This window comes from Cryptomeria japonica, chromosome 11 (genome assembly GCF_030272615.1).
Source record: "Cryptomeria japonica chromosome 11, Sugi_1.0, whole genome shotgun sequence".
In the NCBI taxonomy this organism is placed as follows: Eukaryota; Viridiplantae; Streptophyta; class Pinopsida; order Cupressales; family Cupressaceae; genus Cryptomeria; species Cryptomeria japonica.
Genome location: NC_081415.1, coordinates 325786754 through 325808079, shown reverse-complemented (window position 1 = coordinate 325808079; position 21326 = coordinate 325786754).

The window sequence follows — 21326 nt, the reverse complement described above, 5'->3', positions numbered from 1 at the left end:
CTATCAGGTTTAGGATTGTTCAAAGTTGGTTTTGGTCAGAGACATTCCCTTGCCCCTTTAAATAGAATATGGGAATTGGATATGGGGAAGCTTGTGGTCCTTGGTGTATTCATGGATGTAGATTTGTTGACTCTGATTGCACAAAATTATGACCCTATATCTAGATGTATCAGGAATGTGAAGGGATCAACCTTGATTGAAATAAATGATGATAATTCAGAAATGTATTTAAGCTTACTGAAGCTTCAAATCTGTTAGAACCTATTGATTTTGAGTCATTAGCCCAGGTCTATAATGCACAAAGGGATCATCTTAGGAGTGGCCCATTGAAAGAGTTCTTTGTTAAGATAGGAGGGTTAACAGTTGTAGGCCCTAGTACAATGGAACCTTTCTCCCTGAATCTGTTTACTCTAAGAGCTAAGGGTATGTATTGGGCACTGTGTCAAATTTTTGGAGAAGATGCTGAGAAAAACATACCAACCCATTACATGCTGATGATTGCACAAATTCTAAACCCCTCTCTGGCAATAACATTTGATTATGTGCTATACCTTACTGATGCAATTCATGCAGAGCTAGTAGGGATACAAAGTGGTAAGGTGGACAGGCCATTTGGATGGTATTCCCTTTTAATGCACATGTTTTTGTTCAAGGGTGCTGACTATTTTGCAAAGGAAATGGATTTGGTTAAGGTAAAAGATAAGGAAGAGATGCCTGTTCAACTTTGGAGCACTGTTTTATCCTGGGATAGAGAGGATGCTAGCTATTTAAAGTTTGATAGATGCTTTGCATCTAAAATTAGATTTCTTTTGTGCACAGAGAACCCTAGGATTCCTAACGCTCTCTTGGAATTACTCAGGCCTAAAGAGTTTGCTGAGGGTATTAAGATTGTTCACAATTGGGGAGATATGTATTTGTACCCTATTTCTACCATTTTCAGAGTGTATGGTTTTAGAGGTACTCCCTATCTATTGCCCTATTAGGTCCCATTGAAGATAGGGATTGCAGAAGTCTTGAGGCAAATTAGAGGTGTACAAGAGGCAGATCTGACAAATAGGGGTAAAGGGACCATTTTCCCAACCATTACTGTTTCCCATCATTTTGTAATCACTAAAGGTGGTTGGAAATATTTTGAAGAATTATTTAAGCCATATAGGTTGTCAATTGCAGTTTCAAGATGTGCAGACCGTGAGGATTTTTTCAATGACATGTTTAGAAAGAGGGTAGTGTGTAAAGGTAGGCCTCACCAATTTCAGTTCCCTAAAGATTTAATTAGAAATGAATTCAGTTTGGATGAGCAAGAACTGAGGAAAGAGAAGTAGGTTGCATATAAGAGGGCTCTTGATTTCATTCATCAATTTGATAGTAGTTATGACCCTCTCTCTAGTTTCAATCCCTTTGAGGAGAAAATCAAATTCTTGGTTCTTTATTTTGAAGACCTCATGCAAACCTTGAAAGAAAAAAGGGAGGCTATAATGCAAAATGATCCTGACAGGGTTAAATTGGTCTTAGCTAATCTTGCCTTTACTAAGGCTATCCCACCTGGTGATTATGTGATGCATAGAAAATCAAAGTACAGTGTGATGATGGCAGTGACAGGTGAGCCTTCCACTTCAAGAGGGAAAAGAGCAATTGAGGATGTCATTGACATCCAAGACTCCCCTAAAAGGCAAAGGGTAGGAAAGGAAGTGCAAACCAATGAGCCTTCGTATTCTCCATCTCAGTCCCCTATCCATATAGGAGATGAGCAGGCAGTGGCCGAGCAGTTGTTATAGTTAGGGAGTCTTGGGGAGATTGCCTACATATATAAGGAGACCCAAGAGGGGATGCCAGAAGAGCCACCTAGTGCTGAAATGAACTTGATTGATGGTGAGCTAAAGGTCCAAGAGTTAGATCTTACTGTTAAGAAAGCCAATGAGGAATTCTTGGCTGACAGTAATTTTGTTACAACAAGGGCTTTCATGCAATTTGTGTGGAAGCAAAATATGGAACAATTCAAAGCCAGATGTGAGCAAAGGAAGAGTGAATGGCCTCACAGGGATGTAACTCAGGTGGAAGAAGAGGTAAAGAAAGAAATGATTGAAGAGTTTAAAATTATTACTCCTGGGAAGGGAAGAGAGATGGTGTCTAAGGCTGGTATTTTAATCCTCCCTGAATGGGATATAGCTGATGCTCTGGTCCTTGAAGCAGTAAGGAAGGAAACAAGACCCATGGAAGGAGTGACCTTCAGCAAGGATAATGTTGCTCTAGTCATGTGGTCACTGAAGAAGGATGAGAATAAAAGGAGGAAAGGTGTATTAGATTCTAGTATCCTAGGAGGCATAATTGTAAGAAGAGTCCAAGATACAGGGGTGGTGGAAGCTACAAGCACGGTCTTGGAAACTATAAAGTTCAGTGTGGCAGTAGTAGAAAAGGAGGCAAAAGTTAAGGCTAATCTCCAGTTAAAATTGGAAACCATCTTAAAGGCTTACAATGAGGCCAAAGAAGGATTAGCCAACAGAGACAATATTATTGCTAGACTTCAGAGTCAGTTGGTAGGTCAGCACCATCCAGGTGATTCCTCTACTATCCTGATAGCCTCCTCTCTAGCAAGATCTCCACCTACCAGTCCCATTATAGAATATCCCCCTTCTCCTATGCCTTCTGGTTTCCAGTCAACTGAAACTGTCCAACATGAGTTGGAAAAGTTGAACCAATCTCAAGTCTTGTTTGCAAGCAAGTATGAAGAAAAGGTAAAAGCCACAATTTTGAAGTTTGCTGATTCAGTCAAGGCCTCTATTGTACACATTTCTATGAAAAGGATCCTGAATATCCCGATTGAATTAAGAGAGGATGAAATCACCTTGGAACCAATCCTTAATAAGTGGATGCTTAGAGGTAAGGAGTTAGAGCTTATGTGCTCATCCCATGCAGATGTAGAGAAAAATGACAATCTTAGGTCCACTAGTGAGTTTATAAGAGAAATGAATATACTCTCAGAGGAAAGGGTAGGTGTAAAAAGAAAAGCCCAATTATATAGAAAAGAATATTCAAATCACAAATATGAATTGTTTCCAGCTGGTTTTGTCGGTCCAATTCAGTTAAAAGAGGAGAAGGTATGGCTAGAAGAGATGGACCACAAATTGTCCCAAAGGGTTAATGAAATCATTAACATTGATGACACATTCTTGTTTGTCCAAATAATTGAAGAGATTGAAAAGGTGAAATCACATTATGGTTTCATAGAAACAAAAACTGGGCAGTTAAGGGTCATTTAGAAAAGGCTAGAAGGGATGAAACATAAGAGTATTAGCTTTCCTTGGCCAAGTGATGACGTGTTCCAAGAGTGGAAGGATAAATATATCAGACAACAAGAAGATACTCCAGAGCAGATAGAAAAGGTTGTAGCAGAACAACAAACTAAAGAGGCAGATGCTGATGCCACTATTAAATCCACATGTGAGTTGGTTAAAAGAATGTCCAGGTTGGCGGAGGAAAGAGCTGGTCTAGAGAGAAAAGCAAACCTGTATAGGAAGGAATATGCTAACCAGAAGTTTGAATTATTTCCTGGAGGTTTTGTTAGTACAAGCAAATTGAAAGATGAAGAAGTATGGCTTGGTGAGTTAGGACATAAATTATCACAATGGATAAATGAAGTCATCAATTTAGATGATACATCTTTATTCATTCGAACAATTGAAGAAATTGAAAATATGAGGTCATATTATGGTTTTTTTGAGACAGAAGTCAAGCAGTTGAGGAACACTTGGAAAAGGTTAAATAAGTTGAAGAAGAAAATTGTTACTTACTCTTGGCCTAGTGATGACGTGTTTAAAGAATGGAAAGACAAATATATGGTGCAAGAGGTAGAGGCTCAAGAATAATCAATTGATGCTGCAACATTGTAACAACCCTCAGGGAGTTAGGAATGAAAATAATTGTAACCTCTTTTGAGAGGGAATTACGGTTATAACAAACTATTTCTAGAAAAGTCCGAAGCTTGTCGCATCCATATCATTATAAATAGATACCAAGACTAGGAAAAATATTATCACAAGAATTTGTAAAGAAACTCTGGCAAAATATATTTGGAGTTTTCTGGTTTTTCCAGAAATCATCCTGAGTTATGGATGATATTGAAGAAGAATATTAATATACATATCAAAGTATTATGAGCCTAAACTCCTGTTGTCTTCTTGTATGCATGAATTACTTACTAGTTTAGTTAGATAATCTAGGGTTATGTGATTGAATGAGTTGCAAGGCAATTTTAGAAAGATGTTTAGGTTTTTCTCTCAAGGAGGGGGATTAAATATACTTAAAATCTTTCTGTTAGTAAATCAATAGTTCTGCTTGAATTTGACAACTGGGTTTAGCATAATAGGAAAAACGTATATATGTCGAGCGTATATGAAGTTGATGAAGCCGAAGTGATGAAATGTATATGAATATCCTATTCAGAAATTTTATCTAGTCTTAGGTGATTCTGTAGCCCAGATAAGGCACTGATATCATTTGTTGGGTTTTCTATCTTTCTTGGAGATCAAAACTAAAATGAATATGAATCTCTCCTTTATGTTTAATTATGTTTAAGGTGATAAGAGTTTGCAGAAGTTGACACTGGTCTTTTGTGAATCTTCTGTCATAATTGTGAAAAGTGTTTACAAATCGTATACCCACCTAAGCTTAGTGCAAGCTTGAAGTGTAGAAGGTTTTTGTATAAACCTTGTTAAATGTTGTCTTAGACTTCTTTTTTCTTGTTCTCTCCATACGCGACAGAGGCTTAAATTTATCATAGAGAAAATAAGGAGATCAGAAATCAAGAATAACAAAATTGGCGACTCTGCTGGGGAGAGTCATAGTGTGAATCTATGCTACAGACTAGTGCTTATATTGACCGAAAATTTGTTCGAATTTGTTTGTATTTGGTCCTTGTAGTAGGTCGTTTTATCCATGTTCTTTGTTATTTTTCTCTCTGAAGAGTTTTCTCGTTCTATTGTCTCCTGCGAGTGGTTTGCCAGGCTTAATTTCTTATTTTCCCATAGTGTTGGGTGGCGACTCTGACATAAAATAGCTAGTTCTCTTGAATAAGCATAATTAATTTTAAGGAAACACGTATAATGCAGAGAGGGAAAAACACCAGATCATACATGAGGGTTAGAGGGTTGCCGGTGCTGAGAAAACTGGAAAATACCTTGTGTAGAGAGTGTCAACTGGGGAAAATGTCTTCCTCAACTTTTAAAGGTAAACCTTTCACTGCTGACAATTTGCTTGATCTTGTGCATACTAATTTGTGTGGTGCTATGAAAACTAGGAGTGTGCAAGGTGATAGGTACTTCATGATTCTCACTGATGACTGCTCAAGAATGATGTGGGTCACATTCTTGAAAGATAAGTCTGAAGCTTTTGTAAAGTTCAAAGCTTTCAGAGCATTAGTGGAGAAGGAAAGTGGTAAAAGGATCAAGTGCCTGAGAACTGATCAAGGAGGGGAATTCACTTCCAATGAATTCAACAAGTATTGTGAAGAACATGGCATAAAGAGGCAACTATTTTCCCCCCGAACTCCACAACAGAATGGCCTAGCAGAGAGGAATAATCAGATTGTGGTTGAAGCAGCAAGAACAATGTTGATTCAAGGAAAGGTTACTCACACCTTTTGGAGAGAAGCGGTGAGCATTGCAGTCTACACAATGAATCAGGTACTCATCAAGAAAGGTAAGGATAAAACTCCTTATGAGTATTGGACCGGTAAGACACCTGTGGTTAGCTACTTTAGAGTGTTTGGTAGCAAATGTTACATCAAAAGGAGTGAACACTAGAGCAAATTTGATGCGAAATGTGATGAGGGAATATTCCTAGGGTATTCCACCAAGAGCAAAGGTCTCAAGTGTTTCAATAATAGGACTCAGAGAATTATGGAAAGCATCAATGTAAGAGTTGATGAAACCTCTGAGAAAACTAAGGAAACTGGCAGTGAGAAAGTGGTAAATGAACTGGTTGTAACCTTCTGGGAACCGGTTGCTAGTCAACCAAGTACCAGTAAGAGTGTTGCTACACCGGTAGATGTAGATGCTGATATAGATGGAGATGAGGATGAAGAAGAAAAGCAAGAGGAATCTATCAAGATAATTCCTCGGTATGTCAAGCTAAATCATGATCCTAAATCATTGAATTTGAGCCTAAATCATTCAAAGAGGCACATAAAGATGGAGATTGGTTCAAGGCAATGGAAGAGGAACTTGACTAGATAGAGAGAAATAGTACATGGTCTTTGGTACCTAGACCGGAGCATAAAAATGTCATTGGTACCAAATGGGTTTTCAGAAATAAGCTGAATGAGGATGGCACAGTGATTAGAAACAAAGCTAGACTAGTGTGTAAAGGATATTCTCAACAAGAAGGAGAAGACTATCGAGAAACCTTTGCTCCTATAGTCAGATTGGAAGGAGTTCGTATGCTTCTAGCATATGTAGCTTTTAAAGGATTCAAAGTATATCAAATGGATGTAAAATCTACATTCCTAAATGGTGTACTTGAAGAGGAGGTGTATATAGAGAAACCAGATGGGTTTGCTCTATCTAAAGATATTGACATGGTGTGTAGGCTACATAAAGCCTTATATGGTCTAAAGTAGGCACGTAGAGCATGGTATGAATGCCTGCACTCCCATCTTGTAAAGATTGGATTTGAGAGAACAAGCAAAGATAGCAATATCTACTTGAAGTCTGAAGGAAATTAGATCCTGATCTGTGAGGTATTTGTTGACGACATTATCTTTGGTGGAGATGACAAGATGAGTCATGAGTTTGTAGATGAGAAGAAGAAAGAGTTTGAGATGTCACTCATAGGGGAGATTAAGTTCTTCATTGGACTGCAGATTCAACAAATGAAAGATGTAATCTTTATCACTTAGTCCAAGTATGTCAAAGAGGTGTTGAAGACCTTTGGCATGGAAGATAGCAAACCGGTTGGTACACCGATGGTGACCGGTTGTAAACTATCCAAAGAGGATGACTCAACATTGGTTGATGAGAAGGAATACCGATCAATGATTGGTAAGTTGCATTATGTAGTGCATAGCAGACCATATATTGCACATGCAGTTGGCATTATTGCAAGGTTCCAAAAAAGTCCAAGAGAATCCCAATTGGTTGCAGTCAAGCAGATTCTTAGGTATCTGAAGGGAACTATTGATTATGGATTGTGGTATCCATATAGCAAGGATTTCAACTTGAAAGTATTCACAGATGCTGATTGAGCAGGTAATGTGGACGACCGGAAGAGCACAACCGATGGTGCATTCTTTCTCGGTGGTAGACTAGTCTCATGAATGAGTAAGAAGCAAAGTTGTATTTCTCAGTCTACAGTGGAAGTAGAGTATGTCGTAGCATTCATGAACTGCACTCAGACAATTTGGATGAAGCATGTATTAAATGGCCTTGAAGTTCCTGTATCTAAACCGGTAAGTATATTTTGTGACAATACTAGTGCAATTAACATCTCCAAGAATCTGGTTTTACATTCTAGAACCAAGCACTTTGAGCTTAAGTATCATTTCTTGAGGGAAAAGGTTCAAAACAAAGAGATTGCATTGGAACATGTTTCCAGTAAGGAGCAGTTAGCAGACATATTCACCAAGCCTCTCCCAAACGCTAAATTCATGTACTTAAGAGGTGAATTAGGTGTGCTGCCCCTTTAGGAGGTAAACTAAAGGTATATGCTCCACATCAGTCAAGTATTGCATAGTCAAATTTTTCTTGAGGATTGATATTTTGAAGGATGCTACTCCTTAGGAGGAGCAGCATAATGGAATAGGGAATCTTGTGCCTCCACTTTGGCATTGTTGTCAAAGGGGGAGAAGAAGTGAAGCGGAGAAGATGTGAAGTGGAGAGATATCTTTGTATATTGCCATCAATGCCAAAGGGGGAGATTGTTGGCATTATGTGAACTGGTATGAGGACATGATGACATTGTATGTTGTCATTGATGTCAATATGTTGAAGAAGAGAGAACCGGTATGTTACCAAGAACCAGTATATGTGAGAACCGATATAACATTGTAAACCGGTATATGTGCCAAAGTGAAGTGGTGTGTTTGTTCAAGGTGAACCGACATGTGGTATGGGAACCGGTACATGGAAGATTTGTATGACTATAGGTTGGTAGTCTCAACTTTAGGGTTTCTGGTTGAAGTACTTCAAGCCTGTGTGACTCAACCAGTGACTTTGTATGATGAGTTAGCATTGTAATAAAGAACAGATCATGTTGCCATGTCAGCCTTGTGTGCATAAAGGATCTTGCATGAAGGAGATTATTCCTATTTACCTCTAGAATGTGCGAAGTCTGTAAACGGTGATAACGCGTGATGGGTTATCAGCCACCATGAAATTGGTGGAAAATGAATGATGGAGAATGTCTTGAGATTGGTTCAAGACTGTTGCATTTAATGCAATGTGCTCAACAGTCAGGATTGAACCATTTGAATTGCTTAACCTAACAGGTTTAGGGTTTAGGGTTTATGCTACTGACCTATTTGTTTCCTATAAGGTCGATGTTGTGTTTCTTTCTGAGGTTGTTGGAAAAAGTTGTGTGTGTGTATCCAAGAGAAGAGATACATGATTCTTGCTAGACTAGAGGAGAGAAGTGATACCTGCAGAGTGTAAGTGCAAAAGGTGAAGAGGAGCTAAAGCAGTTCTGCATTGGCATTGAGTGTTGTTACCAGATCATTGTAATACCTGTTGATCTCTAACAACTTCAACAGTTGGGAAATCCCTTAACAGGGTAGCTTTAACCGGCTTACTGTAAATCCTTTAACAGGGTGACTCAAAACCATTGAGCTCTTGAAATCCTCTAACAAGGTAACCTTTAACAAGGTTTGACCCTTAACTGGGTATTCTAGCCATCCCTTAACCGGGTGATCCCTAACAGGATCGGTTCCTAACAAAACCTATTGTATCAGTCTTTAATCAGACAAGGCTCCTAATAGAGCGGACTTCTAAAGAGTTCAAAAATAGCATGTGGGTATTCATCCCCACTGTGGTTTTTCCTAGTTGGGTTTCCACGTGAAAAATCTGTGTGTCATGTGTGGTTTTATTCATGTGATTGTTTAAGTGATTTGTGTCTGAAGGTAAATCATGTTGATCTAGCTGTTTATATATCTTTGCTAATAGATTACCTGTTCATGCACTAGAGTGAGATGGAAATGAAGTATTAGATTGTATGGAAAGATAAGTGTCAACCAGTTTATGCTTGTCTCAGTTATTCTGGGTTTTGCCAATTGTACTCTATTTAAGACCGGTGTTACTGTTTGTCTACCAAAGCAAAGTGTCTATTGACAAACCGATTTAGGATTGTGTTTTTGTCTGTATTGAGTCACCCCCCCTTCTCAGTACTGGTTTGGTACTATCCGTTCAACATTAATTTATGATGTATAGCTCATTTCATAAGACACCAATGTTCTACTAATATAATACATGGCTCTTTCCTTTTTATTCTCATCATGTTGTGCTAGAAGTACCCCCAGTGAAGTATCTATAGCTGATATGTATAGAATCAATGGTTTACCTTGAATTGTTGGCATCAATATGGGTGGATTAGAAAGATAATCTTTGATTTGTTTTAGATGTTGTTCATAATCTTTATCCCAATTGTATTGAACTCCTTTCCTGAATACCTTTGTGAAGGGTTGATATTTGTCTACTAGCTGAGATATAAAGTGCCTTATTGATTGAAAACATCCTTGTAAACTTCTCATTTGACTGATATTCTTGGGCAGAGGCATTTCCATTATAGCTTGGACCTTTTCAGGGCCAACCTCAATTCCTATCTTTGAAATTATGTAACCAAGCAATTTTCCAGATGTTATTCCAAATGCACACTATTAAGGATTTAGTTGGAGCTTGAATCTTTTCATTCTATCCAGTATGAGGCCTAGCTCTTGAATATGCATAGATCTCTTCATGGTTTTTACTAGGGTGTCATCAACATAATCTTCTATGTTTTTGTGCATCATATTGTGGAAGATAGTGGTTATTGCTCTTTGGTAAGTTGCTTCTGCATTCTTTAGCCCAAATGGCATAACATTCTAGCAGAAGGTTCCCCATGCACATTTGAAGGTTGTCTTTTCTTGATCCTCAGGAGCTATCTTGATCTGATTGTAACCAGAGAATCCATCCATTAATGAATACATCTCATATCCAACAGTCATATCTAATATCATATCAATTTTGGGTAATGGAAAATAGTCTTTCATACATGCTTTGTTGAGATCCCTAAAGTCTGTGTAAATTCTAATAGATTTTTCTATCTTTGATATAGGTACTATGTTTGATATCCATTCTACATAGTCTATAGATCTGATAAATCCAACTTTTAGCAATTTTTCTAGCTCAGCCTTGACTAGCAGTGCCACATGAGGATGCATCTTATGAAGTTTTTGCTTGAATGGTTTAACTCTTGGTGTAATAGAGAGATGATTCATGATGAGATCAGGATCTAGTCCTGGCATATCAAAGTATGTCGATGCAAAGTTGATCTTCTTTTCTGAAAAGAGGTTGCTGAAATATTTTAACTCTTCTGCTGATAGTGATTGAGCTAAATGAATGATATGTGACATCTCTTGACTTCTAATATTGACTAGTTGACTTGTTTCAATCAATATTGAAGACCTTTCTTGGAAGTGACTTGGCAGCATATCAAGTATCTCACCTTTAGGTGCATCAGAGAGGTTTTCACCCTTACATACATCCTTTATTTTCACTATTTTTGATTCTGACACCACCACAATGTGGTTTTTGCCATTAGATCTCTTATTTTTCTTTTTTTAATTTTTATGACTGAGATACTTGATGTATGTTTCGGTCATGTTCTCGCTTTTCTCACGGGTGGAAGAGTTCATTGGTTCCACCGCATTAAGATAGCAGGATATTGTGTAGTCATTGGTGAAGGTGGGTATATTTAAAGGTTGGTTATAAAGATTATAGTCAATCAGTTCAGGATGTATCAAAGATAAAGTTTGAACAGGTTCAAAGGAGTTCATGGTACTATCATCATTACTTCGGACTGATCGGTTGAGTTCCAGAAGACTACCTTGCGCAGGTGTCTCCAGACCAGGAAGAGTTACAACACGATTATCGAAATTCATGTTAGTATTTATTGGACCTAACCCAAATGACCTACACCTAGCGTCGTTCCCTACTTCAGACTGAACTACATACCATGGTGTGACAGTAACAGGGTCAACAGACAACATCTCAACATTCATGACAAAGTAGTCATAATATGTTGTTGAATAGTTGTTGTTATAAATAGAGCTTCTGTTTGAGTTATCAGAGTCATAAGATGAAGTTTTTGACTTGTCTTCAAGTGACTTAGTAAAAGTATATATAGTATCAATACCTACATCTTTTATGCTGCAAGTTCCTACGTGATTTAATTCATTGATCACTTGTATTTGACACACTTGTAGACATAACCTTGATGGTTCTATTAATCCCTATCGTTTGTTCCATTCAGCTTCCTTTGGACTGATAACTGGTCCTACTTCTGTAGCTTCTAATTCTTCTTTTATAGTTCCATACTTGATTTGTCCTATCTCATTAGAGGGAGAGTTAGTAGGTGAAGAAATTTCTTGTGTTCTTTCTTCCTCCAACTGTTGTTCATAGTCTTCTTGTCTTTTTAGTCTAATTTCTTCTATTTCCTTTTACATTTTTAAGCGTATCATCTCTTGTGCGTCATCTATGATATCATTGGATCCTTCAAAGGTTTATGTAGTAGATGTATCTGAGAGATGGTCTGAACCCCATTCATACTCATTTGAATTAGTTTCTGAATCATCTACTTGTTGTCTACCAATATATGTGACCAGAATGTTCAGTGGTGCAAAATATTCTCTCATTCTGTATACTTCTTCTCTCATATCCTATGGGACTTCTACTTCCTATAGTGTTATAGCTGATACAATCGAAACTTGATTACCATCTTCTTCCTCTCTGTGGATTGGCAATTCTTCTTGTTTATCGTCACACTCTTCCTAAGTTTGTTGAGTATTAATTTCCTGTGATGTTGAAGGTAGTACCTTTTTCCTCCACTTAGGTTGATGGTGAGAAGTATGTTTCTGATCTGATGACTTTCTTGGATTGTATCCCAGTCCAGCTTTATCATTTACAGACTTAGTTTGTAACTGAATAGGTTCAACAATACCATCTTGATGCTTGCCTAGAGGACCGGTACCTCAATATCCCATGCATTTAAGCATCTTATAGCCTGGACCATATTGTGTTGAGGAAATCTCACAATGCCATATTTCTTTTTTTGCACTATCTTCTTTGAAAAGCCATTTGAGAGCAACATCCTCTTCTATTTCATCTACAAGGGAAGTAGAGGACTGTATAAAGAGACCATCATAAATAACTTTTGGAGTTGAATTTTGTGGCTTCATAACCTCCGATGGTTTTCCTGACTGTCTTGGTTATGGAGAAAGAGACATTAGTGAGAGTATAGGCTCTATCTTGTAGCCATCTGTGTCGATGTTTGTGATTTTAAATTTCTTCTCTAAATCTTTTAGCAAAGATTCTAAACTTTCAGCTGTAGAGGCTGCTCTATTATGAGGAACAAAAGCATCAGCACTCTGCGTTAATGCATTATAGATATAGCTTGTATCAGCAGGAATACTGACTTTAACTCCATTGTAAGAAAATTTCAAGCACTGATGATACGTAGATGGTACTTCTTTCATTTCGTGAATCCATGGCCTGCCTAGTAAGATGGTGTATGAAAGGGGAAGGTTGAGGACCTGAAAGATGACATCTCTTTCCACAGGTCCTACCCTAATTGGTAATAGTACCAGACCTTTAGAGGTTCTTTCTTCTTCATCATAAGCTTTGATTGTTATTTTCTTTGTTGGATCAATAACATTTTTAGAAAATCCTAGCTGTGTTAGTAGATTGTAGGTATAGATATTCAACCCAACGCCTCCATCTATCAAAACATGCTTAACTCGGTGTTTATGGATCATATCTTTGATGTGTAATGGCTGGTTATACGAGTGACTCAGTGAGTTATCATCTTCTTCAGAGAAAGTGAGGTAATGAGGCGAAGTCAAGTGACCCACCATAGATTGAAACTGATCTACATCTAAATATTTAAAGACACCAGTGTAACCACCAGCACTAGGAGTTAGAGATTATGTGCTCATCCCATGTAGATGCAGAGAAAAATGACAATCTTAGGTCCACTAGTGAGTTTATAAAAGAAATGAATATACTCTCAGAGGAAAGGGTAGGTGTAAAAAGAAAATCCCAACTATATAGAAAAGAATATTCAGATCAGAAATATGAATTGTTTCCAGGTGGTTTTGTCGGTCCAATTCGGTTAAAAGAGGAGAAGGTATGGCTAGAAGAGCTGGACCACAAATTGTCCCAAAGGGTTAATGAAAACATTAACAGTTATGACACATCCTTGTTTGTCCAAACAATTGAAGAGATTGAAAAGGTGAAATCACATTATGGTTTCATAGAAATGAAAATTGGGCAGTTAAGGGTCACTTGGAAAAGGCTAGTCTTAGGTGATTCTGTAGCCCAGATAAGGCACTGATATCATTTGTTGGGTTTTCTATCTTTCTTGGGGATCAAAACTAAAATCAATATGAATCTTTCCTTTATATTTAGTTATGTTTAAGGTGATAAGAGTTTGCAGAAGTTGACATTGGTCTTTTGTGAATCTTCTGTCATAATTGTGAAAAGTGTTTACAAATGGTATACCCACCTAAGCTTAGTGCAAGCTTGAAGTGTAGAAGGTTTTTGTATAAACCTTGTTAAATGTTGTCTTAGACTTCTTTTTTCTTGTTCTCTCCATATGCGATAGAGGCTTAAATTTATTATAGAGGAAATAAGCAGATCAGAAATCAAGAATAACAAAATTGGCGACTCTACTGGGGAGAGTCATAGTGTGAATCTATGCTACAGACTAGTGTTTATATTGACTAAAAATTTGTTCGAATCTATGTGTATTTGGTCCTTGTAGCAGGCCGTTTTATCCCTGTTCTTTGTTATTTTTCTCTCTGAAGAGTTTTCTCATTCTATTGTCTCCTGTGAGTGATTTGCTAGGCTTAATTTCTTATTTTCCCATAGTTTTGGGTGGTGAATCTGACATAAAGTAGCTAGTTCTCTTGAATAAGCATAATTAATTTTAAGGAAACACATATAATGTAGAGAGGGAAAAACACTAGATCATACATGAGGAGAAATCCTGAAGAGACGTTGCAAGGGGGATTGCTTGAGTAGGCCCAAAAAGGCCAGAAAAGATCAGTTGCCCATGAACCATCTAATGCTGCTTGGATACATAAAAGAAGTCACACGGGTAAGTCATCTGAAAGACCCATATATGCAATTTCAAATTCTTCTTCCCATGAATCTGAGCAAGACATTTTGGGTTTTCAATCTGGTTTGTTTGGTAATAATGAAGATGTCCAAGTTTTGAATCAGAGGATTTCTCATGCTAGTATATCTGGGAAGGATAGAAATAGTTCTAATATGAAGATGGATTCTGTACCAAGAACTGTAGATGGGAATATTAGTTTGATTTATATTGATCAAGTCAATATGTCAGATTCAGAAGAGATTTTCCCTGATGAAGGTGAAGTATCCCAAGAAATTGAGGCTCTTAATAGAAGAGTTCATCAATTGATCTCTCTAAGGACACAAAAGGAAATAAATAAAGAAAAGGAAGTTAAGGATAAATTGATTGAGAGAGATAGGTTGTTAAGGCAGATTGTTGATCTTGAATTGTTTACCCAAGAGAAAACCAAGAGTGAGGAGGAAGGTCTAGTCATCAGGGAAAACCTGACAACAAAGACTAACCCTGCACATAAAATTGTTGTGCAAACTGGTTGAGAAGTCCATAGTGACCCACAACCTACTAGAATTAGCATTGACAAAGGAAAACAAAAGTGCATGGAAACTGGGTTTGGGTCTAAGACTATAGAAGAAATCTCTCATCGGTTGTCTACACATGAGATAGAAATAGAAAAAATGAGGAAAGAAAAGGAAGATCTGCAAAAGGAATTGGAGAGAGCTGAATTAGAAGTAGCCAATGAATAAGTTAAAAGAAAAATTAATTATTTAAAGGTTCCTCCCATAATATTTCCTTCAACAGACCCAAATAAGCCATTACCTCAGCATGCCTCACACTCTCCAGTCAAAATTCAGTCAACCCTGCCTGTGAGTATTGTTCCAGTTAGTCAAGTCCCTATTACCAATCAAAGTAACCAAGTCCCTCTAACTCATGGTCTTAATATGACTATGAACATGGGTAATAATCAAGTTCTAGAGAAGACCCATTAATCTAGAGTTGTACAGACAACTTTTCTTTGAGGGAATCCTGGGGTACCCCAACCATGTTCCTATTGAATTGAGGGATAGGCTTCAGAAATTTGCCGGTAACAATGCCATAAGTGCAGAGGAGCATTTAAAATCTTTCGGTGATATGATAAATGATTATGAGATTGCCAACGAAGATGTTATCATGAAATTGTTTGTACAGTCTCTGGTGGATGATGCAAGGGATTGGTCTAGAGGCTTACCTATAAATAGCATCAGTTCTTGGGAAGAGTTTAAAAACTTCTTTCAAGAGCAATATGGTGATAAAACCAATGTGAGTTTTATGCTAAATGAATTCAACAACATCAAGAAGTCTGATAATGAAGCTGTCACAGACTTCAATGCAAGGTTTCAAAAGGCAATGCGCAGGCTCTTCTGAATAATGAGGTTAGATGAGAATGTGTGTTTACTTACTTATTAGAATGCTTTTGATCCTAAAATGGCTTATACCCTCAGGGATAAAAACCCACATAGTTTAAGAGATGATTTTAGAATTCCTATAAATGTAGAAAGTAATAGAAAAGCATCTGGGAAAGTTGGAAGGAGGAATGATGGTAGACTGTAGCAAGAACCAAAGACTCAACAAAATAAAGCTCCTAAGGAAGAGGATAAGATTGAAAAGCTTGTGATTGTCATGAAAGATCTTACTGCCAAAGTGAGTAAAAATGACAAACCTCATTACAATTGGCAAGATAGCCATCCTATATTACATGACATGACATATAATACCACTTGGAAGGATGGTAAACCTATCCAAGATAAGCCCAAGAACACACATAACCAAGATACACCTGACCCCTTAAAAGGTGGGCATGTACATAATATGGAAAATACTCCCTGGTGTACATCTTGTGATGGGCCACATTTTTTGTTGGTATTTTGGATATGTTGATATGGTTTTGTCATTGATGTCTGTTGGTATTTTGGTATGGTTTTGTCATTGATGTCAACATCTACTAAAACACTAGCACTCGGAGATCCAACAACATTCACCGGCAAGCAACTAACTATTGCACAGTTACTGGTATATAGTTCATCGACAGGATATAATGATCACCGACACTTGGAATGATATGGAAGACACTTGGTAATGTCGAAGACATCGTGTGGACAATTTGTTTTGAAGAATTAATCATTGGTATATTCATATTTGCATATTTGCTTTTACCAACAAATAGGTCTAGGGTTACCTAGGGTTACACCGGCAGGTTTATCTTTTCCAGATCAGCATGACATGCTTTGGAGATGATTAATTATTGTTGTAAATGCTTTAAGCTGACATGCTTAATCGGTTATTGCATCAGATATTATATTGTTTGTAAAATGTTTTTATTGTAATATCTTGTAGAGCCGACCTACTAAAATTGGTCTTAAGTTATGGTATAAATGTAAGATCTTATTTGTAAGATCGAGTGTGGAATGCGAAAAAAGAATTAAGTGAAGGTATATGCGAGATTAAGCAGAGCTATACATGAAGACATCATTTGAAGGTGAAGCTAGGTTTTTGTGGAAGCATATCAGCATTACACCGATACTGAATCCAGCATATGAAGATGCTATTTTGTGCAATACATTCTTATTGGATTTAACTATCCAACTGTAGTCAGTGTGACTCCCATTTTGTGATTGAGCAGTGAACTCTAGGCTATTGGCCTTTCTGCATGTGCAGACCCCATTTATGTACATTTACTATCTCCAGTAGTATCATCTGATTGTGGGTAAGGTTTCCCACTATGGTTTTTCCCCTTATAGGGTTTCCATGTACAAATATTGGTGTTATGTGTTGTGGATGACTTTGTATTTATGTTTCATGCATTAATCTTTACCGGTATAGCAATTAACTGTTAACATTGTCTACCGGCATACTTAACTGGTTTACCGGTATTAAGCATTAAGTTGGTTAAGTTGTTTTTGGTTTGAAATTTATTGACAACTGATTCACCCCCACCTCTCAGTTGTCTCCAGGACCTAACAATTGATATATCTAAGAATCTGGTATTACATTCTAAAACAAAACATGTTTCTATCAAATTGAATTTTCTAAGGGAAAAAGTTGAAGAAAAAGAGATAAAACCGGTTTATGTGTATACTAAAGAACAACTTGCAATTATTTTCACAAAACCTTTGCCTAAGGAGACTTTTGAATATCTCAGAGATCAGCTTGGAGTCATACCACCACTGGTAGAGACTTAGACAGTTGATGATTTTCATCAACCGACAGAATTTACAGAGAAATCTTTTACTCCAGTCTTTGATGAGGAAGCTACTTCTTAGGGGGAGTAGTTGGTATATTGAATTGATTGGTATTTTGTAAATGAACTTGGTATTATTATAACTGTGGCATTTGATGTCAAAGGGGGAGAGATATCTATGGAAAAACACATTATCTTTTAATGAGAGATTGGTATTAAAAAACTTTGGATAACACATGTTGCTCCCAGGGGGAGAGATTGTTGTTTAGGAGAGATTATTGGTTTTTGGTATTCGACATTTCCGTTTTGGCACTTTGATGGTTTTTCCATCTTGTGTTGCCATCAATGCCAAAGGGGGAGATTGTTGGTATTTTGGTATGGTTTTGTCATTGATGTCAACACCTACTAAAACACTAGCACTCTGGAGATCCAGTAGCATTCACCGGCAAGCAAGTAACTATTGCACAGTTACTGGTATATTGTTCACCGGCAGGATATAATGATCACCAACACTTGGAATGATATGGAAGACACTTGGTAATGTTAAAGACATCATGTGGACAATTTGTTTTGAAGAATTAATCATTGGTAGATTCATATTTGCATATTTTCTTTTACCGGCAAATAGGTCCAGGGTTACCTAGGATTACATCGGCAGGTTTTTCTTTTCCAGATCAGCATGGCACGCTTTGGAGATGATTAATTATTGTTTTAAATGCTTTAAGCCGACATGTTTAATCAGTTATTTCATCGGATATTATATTGTTTGTAAAATGTTTTTATTGTAATATCTTGTAGAGCCGACCTACTAAAATTGGTCTTAGGTTATGGTATAAATGTAAGATCTTATTTGTAAGATCGAATGTGGAATTTGAAAAAAGAATTAAGTGAAGGTATATGCAAGATTAAGCAGAGCTATACATGAAGACATTATTTGAAAGTGAAGCTAGGTTTTGTGGAAGCATATCAGCATTACACCGGTACTAAATCTAGCATATGAAGATGCTATTTTGTACAGTACATTCTTATTGGATTTAACTATCCAATTGTAGTCAGTGTGACTCCCATTTTGTGATTGAGCAGTGAGCTCTAGGTTGTTGGCCTTTTTGCATGTGCAGACCCCATTTATGTACACTTACTATCTACAACAGTATCATCTGATTGTGGGTAAGGTTTCCCACTGTGGTTTTTCCGCTTATAGGGTTTCCATGTACAAATATTGGTATTATGTGTTGTGGATGACTTTGTGTTTATGTTTCATGCATTAATCTTTACTAGTATAGCAATTAATTGTTAACACTATCTACCAGCATACTTAAATGCTTTACCGGTATTAAGCATTAAGTTGGTTAAGTTGTTTTTGGTTTGAAATTTGTTGACAACTGATTCACCCCCCCTCTCAGTTGTCTCTGGGACCTAACAATTGATATATCTAAGAATCCGGTATTACATTCTAAAACAAAACATGTTTCTATCAAACTGAATTTTCTAAGGGAAAAAGTCAAAGAAAAAGAGATTAAACCAGTTTATGTGAATACTAAAGAACAACTTGCAGATATTTTCACAAAACCTTTGCCTAAGGAGACTTTTGAATATCTCAGAGATCAGCTTGGAGTCATACCACCACTGGTAGAGACTTAGACAATTGATGATTTTCATCAACCGATAGAATTTATAGAGAAATCTTTTACTCTGGTTTTTGATGAGGAAGCTACTTCTCAGAGGGAGTAGTTGGTATATTGAATTGATTGGTATTTTGTATATGAACTTGGTATTATTATAACTTTGGCATTTGATGTCAAAGGGGGAGAGATATCTATGAAAAAACACATTATCTTTTAATGAGAGATTGGTATTGAAAAACTTTGGATAACACATGTTGCTCCCAGGGGGAGAGATTGTTGTTTAGGAGAGATTGTTGTTTTTTGGTATTTGGCATTTCTATTTTGGCACTTTGATGGTTTTTTCATCTTGTGTTGCCATCAATGCCAAAGGGGGATATTGTTGGTATTTTGGTATGGTTTTGTCATTGGTGTCAACACCTACTAAAACACTAGCACTCTGGAGATTCAGTAGCATTCACCGGCAAGCAAGTAACTATTGCATAGTTACCGGTATATAGTTCACGGGTAGGATATAATGATCACTGGCACTTGGAATGATATGGAAGACACTTTGTAATGTCGAAGACATCGTGTGGACAATTTGTTTTGAAGAATTAATCATTGGTATATTCATATTTGCATATTTGCTTTTACCGATAAATAGGTCTAGGGTTACCTAGGGTTACACCGGCAGGTTTATCTTTTCTAGATCAGCATGGCACGCTTTGGAGATGATTAATTATTGTTGTAAATTCTTTAAGCTGACATGTTTAATCAGTTATTGCATCAGATATTATATTGTTTGTAAAATGTTTTTATTGTAATATCTTGTAGAGCTGACCTACTAAAATTGGTCTTAGGTTATGGTATAAATGTAAGATCTTATTTGTAAGATCGAGTGTGGAATTCGAAAAAAGAATTAAGTGAAGGTATATGTGAGATTAAGTAGAGCTATACACGAAGACATCATTTGAAGGTGAAGCTAGGTTTTTGTGGAAGCAAATTAGCATTACACCGATACTAAATCCAGCATATGAAGATGCTATTTTGTGCAGTACATTCTTATTGGATTTAACTATCCAACTGTAGTCAGTGTGACTCCCATTTTGTGATTGAGAAGTGAGCTCTAGGCTATTGGCCTTTCTGCATATGCAGACCGCATTTATGTACACTTACTATCTACAGTAGTATCATCTGATTGTGGGTAAGGTTTCTCACTGTGGTTTTTCCCCTTATAGGGTTTCCATGTACAAATATTGGTGTTATGTGTTGTGGATGACTTTGTGTTTATGTTTCATGCATTAATCTTTACCGGTATAGCAATTAACTGTTAACACTGTCTACCGGCATACTTAACCAGTTTACCGATATTAAGCATTAAGTTGGTTAAGTTGTTTTTGGTTTGAAATTTGTTGACAACTAATTCACCCCCCTTGCCCCTCTCAGTTGTCTCCGGGATCTAACAATGTCAACACCTATTAACATTAATCAACTCTGGCATTTGGAGAATTGGCAATGTTCACGAGCAAGCAAGTGACTTATGCACAGTCACCGGTATCTGGTACACCGGTAGGATATATTGTTCACCGACACTTGGAATGATATGGAAAACACTTGGTTATGTCGAAGACATCGTTTGGACACTTTGTCTTGAAGATTTATTCATTGGTATATTTGAGTTTGCATATTTGTTGTTACTGGCAAATAGGTCCAGGATAAGCACCGATAGGCTTATCTATTCCAGATCAGCACGACACGCTATGGAGATGATTTTGTTGTTATTGTAAATGCATTGAGCCGACATCATACATTGGATATTGTTTTATTTGTAAATTGATTTTATTGTAATATCCTTTAGAGCCGATCTACTAAAATTGGTCTTAGGTTATGGTATAAATGTAAGATATTATTTGTAAGATCTATATGCGAATGTGAGAAGGATTGTAATTTGGTATATGCGAGAATAAGCAAAGCTATACATGCAAACATCATTTGAAGGTTGAAGGAAGGTTTTAACAAGGCATATCAGAACTGAACCGATACTGAATCTAGCATATGAAGATGCTATTTTGAGCAGTACATCATTATTGGATTTAACCATCCAATTGTAGTCAGTGTGCCTCCTATTTGTGTTTGAGCAGTGAGCTCTAGGCATTTGGACTTTCTGCATGTTT